Below are 7,272 nucleotides of genomic sequence, written 5' to 3'. Positions count from 1 at the left end.
AAATTATGTCCCAGATCATTGGGCTGCATGCTACAAAGCAGGGTTATGAAACAGAGAAGACCTACATATCTGGAGCTACCATAATCATAGATTAAAAGACTTGATGTTATTAAAACGTCAATTCTCTAATTTCATTCATATGTACAACATAATACATCAAAATGGCAGCAAGCTTTGTGTAGATATTGACAACCCAATTCTAAAATTTACATGTAAAGGCATGGGAACTAAAATATTCAAAACATTTCTAAAAAAAACAATGTGTAAATATTCAAACCATTTTCTATCAAGACTTAATCCAACCTTCAGTAAACACTGTAGTGCTGGCACTCAGATCTTTTATCAATGTAACAAATATCAGACCAGGAAGGTACACACACAAGTAGAGTCCAGTGATTTTTAACAATGGTGCAAGGGAATTCATTGGATAACCTTTTCTGCAAATGGTGGTGCAAAAATAGAACATTCACAAGCATAAAAATGAACTTTGCCACAGGCCACACAACTTACACTAAAAGTAACTAAAAATTTGTGTAACTTTAGGTTTGTCAAAGAGTTTTTATATAAAATTCCAAAAGCATTACTCATAAAATAATAACTTGATAAATTGGAATTTATGAAAATTAAAAACTTTTGCTCTGCAAAAAAATACTGCTAATGAAATGAAAAGACAGCTACAGACTGGGAGAAAATTTTTGCAAATAATATTTGATTCTGTGATTATATATTCTCTATGTAATAGAAAGTTAAGTTAAAGATCAACAACAAGAAAAAAAAAATTACAAGTAGATCAAAGACCTGAACATACATGTCACCGGAATACAGATTGCAAATAAGCATTGAAAAGTTTTTCAACATTATTATTCATTAGAGAAATAAAAATTAAAACCACAATAAGATATCACTACCACATTTATTATTTTTTTTAAATGTACTAGTGAGGGTGAGGGAAAATACATCAAAGGCATATATACAATTATAGAAGTTCTTATTATACATATTGCATAGAGATATATTTATTTATTACTTTTTACATCTTCTAGAAGACATTCAATTCAAAACAAGATAAATAGTTTAATAAAACTGGTTGATAAACTTCTGGTGGCTGAGGTCCTTCATTTAATTTTTTGTGATAAGAAAATCAAAAATTATTAATAACTCTTAACACACAGTTGATGGGGATGCAAAATTTGGCTCTTTTTTAACAAAGTGAAACAAACATTTGCCATAGGATTCAGCAATCCCGCTCCTAGGCATTTACCCAAGTAAATCGACAACTTATGCACACACACACACACACACACACACACACACACACACACAAACTGAATATGAATGTTTATAACAGCTTTATTCATGATTACCCAAATCTGAAGAATCAAAAAACCACCATATGTCTCTCAAGGAGTTAAAGTATAACCAAACCATGGTATACTCAAAACGTACAATACGCCCTGGCTGGTGTTTCTCAATGGTTAGAGTGTCTGCCTACACACTGAAGGGTCTCAGGATCAATTCCCTGTCAAGGGCAGATAGCAGGGATGCAGATTCTGGTATGCAGGTTTAATCCTGATCAGGGCACTTGCAGGAGGCAACCAACTGATGTGTCTCTCTCATCTCTCTCTCTCTCTCTCTCTCTCTCTCTCTCTCTCCAGCCTTCCCACTTCCCTTCCTCCCTCCCTTCCACTCTCTCTAAAAATCAATGGGGGAAAAATATGCTCTGGTGAGGATTAACAAAAAGCAAAACAAACCAAAACATACAATACTACTCAGAAATTAAAGAGAAGAAACTATTATCTATGTAACCACAAGGATGGTTCTCAAATGCATTTTTTCTAATTGAAAGAAGCCAGACAGAAAAGCTGCATAATGTATTATTCCAGTTATATTGCATTCCAGAAAAGGCAATGACAGGGATGAAAATTAGGACCAGGGGCTTTCAGGGATTCAGGAAAAGGAAGTGGACTACAATGGGTAGATGGGTTGGCATAAGCTAATTTGTGTGGTGTTGAACCTATTCTGTATGGTAATGTGATGTTGGATACATGACTATGCATTTGTCAAAACCCTTAAAACTCTACACTACAACAATTTAACTTTACTAAAAAAAATTAAAAACCAAACAGGATGGCCCAGGAACATGTAAGTCATAACCATACTGAAGGAGGTGGGGAAGAAAGGGTCTGACTTAAATAACTTCAGAAAACAATGTTTTGACTAGATACTGTAAGGTTAAAGACAAAAAGGCTTGTACACAAACCTTGTACTCTCGTTGTTTAATCTGTTTCCACAGGAATAATGGTTAGCAAATCTGAAATCACTGCACATGTATTCTATCTAGGTTTTTAAAAATATAATACATTGTAGTAATGAGAGCCAAGTTTCTCATTGTCAAAGAAAAAAGTTATAATTAAGCAAAGATAAATGCTAAAATGAGCCATGTGGTAGTGGATTAGAATTGGACATATTATTAGAAATTCATGTTTATTTTACTATATATACAATTACATAAATAAATATAGAGATAAATATATTTATAATTATATTTTTTTTATACAAATATATATTCTATATATTTGGGTTAGTTTGCATACCTTTAATTGCTAGTATGTCTGCCTAGAAGACCTAGAATCAGTGACAACCCAGCAGAATCACACACACCTAGCTCTCAGGTTTCACTATTTAAACACCATTCACTACTAAAAGGAGCCAGGCTCCTTGATTAATTATAGGGCTTGGAATTTTGTATTATACAAATACATTTTTCTGGTTATTTTAAAATGCTTTTGTATTTGTTCCACTAGGAAATTCTATGTAACTTTTAAACATTTATTCTCTCTTTAGTACTAACACATGAATATTATTAATTTACTCTTTAGCATTTCAACATGTCACATTACAATGCTCATTATGTTAAAATGCCAGGTTTTACATCTGAAAGGTTATTATTACCTTTAGCTAATTATATTTAACATTGGCAGTTTCAACAGTTTTGAATGGAACCAAGACATTCTCTCATTTGGACTTATAACATGTTGACTTGAACATTTATCATATACGTTTTTCTGTGCCAATCCAGGGGAAAGTTATAATTGAAGTCAGTACTAGCTTTCAATACATATGCACAATTTCATTTTCTATACTAATTTCAGGCAAAAATAATAATACTATGCACCAACTTGAAAAGAAAAAGAAAAAAATGGTTACAAAGAAGAAAACTTGAAGTTGCAATGTGACTAAAAGACAATTATAATTCTGGTCAAACACATATAGCCTCTTTGGAATTTTCTTTGGAAATTCTCATTTTAATTAACACCATTGTACTTCATTGTGTGGAAGTCTCTTAATTAAATCTGTAGCAAACTGACTGTCACAGAGGTGACTCATTCTGAGAATTCCAAATATGCAACTTGATTCACATTCACCCTTTTTTATCTTTTCCATTTGTTGCTTCCTACTTTAACACTTGTTATCTATTCTTAACACTTGTTATCTATTCTTAATATTTTCAAATACAAGTGAACACATGGTTAAATACTATGCACTCTATCAAAGAACAAATAGATAACTTGGGTTCTTTTACTTTTCCTTTTTTGTTTATTTGAGTCCATCTAATTTCCCAGGACCAGTCTTTGAGTGACAATTGAATAAATGTATTTAAACTCCAGGTCTCCCCTACTATTTGGGTGATATTGCATTTTACCTCTCTAGTTTAGACATAATAGAATATCAAGACCATAGATGTCTTTGATTTGTCTTTTCCCCAACTCTGAATGAATTATGGCTATGATTCCTTGAAATTCCTAGGAGAGATAAGTATGTTGAAAGGTTTTTTCATTATAAATGCTTTTCTGTGGGGCTGACCTGCAGACCCTGAACAACTGATGAATGATTAACACACGTTTCTGTGAAAGAGAAGGCTAAGGCACTACTTGGCTGTCACCTCCAAGTAGCCCTGTTTGCCTGCCTCCTTTGGCTTTTATTGTCATAACAGCTTGAACTAAAATTACCCTCTAGATAGAATCAGCAAGGTAAGCATCCTTGAGAAAGTATATGCTTCTACAAGGTCGGGTCTTTAAAGACTAAACATAGAGATTCTAGCAAAACACCCCAGGGGATGGAACTAGTTTGGAAAAGTCAAGGTAGGGACTGCTGCCTTTGGCAAGGTCCCCTCAGAGGCCCCCAACCTTTCAGAGAATCCTCCTTACAGACATTCCAACCAAGTCCCGTGCTTCCCCACACTATTACATTACAAATACTGCAGCCCTGGGTACAATTGGTTGCATGAAGGTTGTTATTATTCCACTTCTCTTTGGTCCATGGTCAGGGACCCCACTATTCAGGGTTAATACTTTCTCAGATCTCCAGTTTTTCTTATAACCTTTGAAAGTTAAGAGACTATAACTATGGTTTTCATCAGCTGACCAAGTGGTTGAATCTCCTTATAGCAAACACAACAAATTAAAACACAGCTACTGATTTTACTTTTCTAAATTACAGACTTGACATTTTTATTTGTTTAAACCAAAATATTTCTCATCCCAACTTCCAACAAAGGGTCCTAATTCATAACCATGAAGCTACAAAATATAAATTGATCATCATAGTGTTCATTAAAAGCCTGTTTGGTTTCCTATGTTATGCCATTGTGAAGAAAAACATTGATTGCATTAAATCACAGATTTTAAAATCTTCCCTTTTGAGATAATTGTAATTTTACATGCAGTTTTAAGAAACAATTCAAAAGATCCCATATAGCTTTAATTGGTTCCACCCAAGATTAACACATTGCATAACGGTACTACAATATCACAAACAAGAATTCATTGATAAAATCCACCAACTTTATTCAGATTTTGCCAGTTTTATATGCACTCATTTGCTTAATTGTTTGTTTGTGTGTGTGTGTGTGTGTGTGTGTGTGTGTGTGTGTATAATTTTGTCATTTCAATAATCTTATCTAATAAAGAGGGAATATGCAAATTGACCATCAAGCTGTAACGGTCAAGATGGCTGAGGCCACAGTGGAGGCCAAGTACCCATAATGAGTCTTAATGAGCAATCAGCAGGGATGTGAGGCTGTGTGGCACTGGTGGGGCATGACAGGGGACCTCAGGCCATGCCCCACGCCCTGGTGCCAGGCTGGGGAACCTCAGGCCATGCCCCAAGCTAGCAGGGCTTGATGGGGGACCTTAGGCTGCATCTCCTACCTGGAGGAGCTTGATGGGGGACCTCAGGCTGTGCCCCCCGCCTGGCAGGGCTTGACAAGGGACCTCAGGCCATGCCCCCCCCCAGCGGGGCTTGATGGAGGACCATAGGGTGCACCCCCTGCCCATCAGGGCTTGACAGAGGACCTGAGGCCACACCCCCTGCCCTGGCGCCAGGCCGGGGGACCTGAGGCCGCACCCCCCACCCAGTGGGGCTTGATGGGGACCTCAAGGCATGCCCCCTTCCCTGGCCAGGGCCGGGGGACCTCAGGCTGCGCACCCCACCCCAGTGCTGGGTCTGGAAACCTGAGGCCACACATCCCACCCGGTGGGGCCATTCAGGGGTGGGACCGGCCGGGTCTGGATCTAGCCCAATGGGGGTGGGGCCAGCTGAGTCTGGGTCTCGCGTGATTTTGAGGCACACATGGGTGGGTGGGAACTTGACTCTGGTTCCCATGGCATGCCCCAGACTCTGACAGGAGGAAGATTTTCATATACATTTTACTAATTTTCTTTCATTTCTGACACCTCTATTATAGAGAAAAGGCAAATAGCAATATTAAAATATTTTCTCTAATTCCCTTTTAATGTGCATGAATTTCATGCACTGGGTCACTAGTGTTATATAAAATGGAGTCATATAAATTGTGACCATTGACATTGTTTTTTTCCACTTAGTATAATGCCCTTAATATTCATCCAAGTTGTTGTATATATTAACAGTTAGTTCCTTTTATTGATAAGTAGTATTCCATGGTTTGGATAATCACAATTTGTTTAGCCATTCACATTTAAAAAATATTTTTTATTGTTTTGAATTTGAATTTTTTGCTTTAAATTTGCGGTACTATGAGATCCATGTACAGGTTTTTGTAATAAGTTTTTATTTATCTGCAATAAATATCCAAGAATTACAATTAATTGACATGATATTGCACAGGTTTAAGGATATACAATGTGTTGATTTGATACTCTTATATATTGCAAAATGATTGCCACCATAATGGTAGCTAACACCTTTATTACATAACATAAATAACTTTTCATTTTTGTGGTGAGAATATTTAAGATTTACACTTAGAAACTTTCAGGTATACTAGTACAATACAGTATCATCAAGTATAATTACCATGCTGTATACATTATATCCTCAAACTCATTCATCTTATAACTGAACATTTATACCATTTACCATTTGCAAAAACATGAGATGGACCTTGAGAACATTATGCTAAATGAAATAAATTAGTCAGAAAGAGCTACAAACCATATTATTTCACTCATATACGGAATATAAAACTGAAACTTGTGGACACAATCAGCAGTATGGTGGTTGTCAGAGCGAATGGGGTGGGGGTGAATTAGGCCTAATATATGATGACAGAAAAAGTTTTGACTTTGGGTGCTGGGTACACAGTGCAATATACAGATCTTATAATATAAAATTCCACACCAGAAACCTATCTATAATAATAAAAGCATAATATGCTAATTAGAGTGCATGTCCTTCTGGACCTCCTTCCGGAAGACTTTCCAGAGAAAGCCGGGGCTGCGAGAGAAGCCCAGGTCCCAGGTGCCAGAGGGAAGCCAGTGCCAGCAGTGAGGGGAAGGAAGGCCTACTCTTGCAAGAATTTCGTGCATCGGGCCTGTAGTATGATCATATTAACCAATGTTACCCCCAATAAATTCAATTTTAAAAAAATCAATAAATTTACAAAAAGAACCTCTTTTTAGCCCTGGCATGTGTGCTAAGTGGTTAGAGCACCGGTCCACACACTAAAGGGTCATGGGTTCAATTTCCAGTGAAGGGAAGGTACCTGACTTGCAGATTTCATCCCCCAGAACCTGGCAGGAAGTATCCGGGAGGCAACCAATCCATGTGTCTCTCCCATGTTCATGTTTCTCTCTCTCCCCCTCTCCCTTCTACTCTCTCTAATCAATGGATGAGGATTAACAACAAAAAATAAAATCAAATCAAGGGAAAGTATCTTCGAGTGAGGATTAACACAAAAACAAACAAAAGAATTAATCTAAAACTTAGTCTGAAAGTAAAAAGAAGACAGTG

The sequence above is a fragment of the Myotis brandtii genome, unplaced genomic scaffold (assembly GCF_000412655.1).
Source record: "Myotis brandtii unplaced genomic scaffold, ASM41265v1 scaffold345, whole genome shotgun sequence".
NCBI classification, from domain to species: domain Eukaryota; kingdom Metazoa; phylum Chordata; class Mammalia; order Chiroptera; family Vespertilionidae; genus Myotis; species Myotis brandtii.
This window is presented reverse-complemented; position numbering follows the sequence as displayed.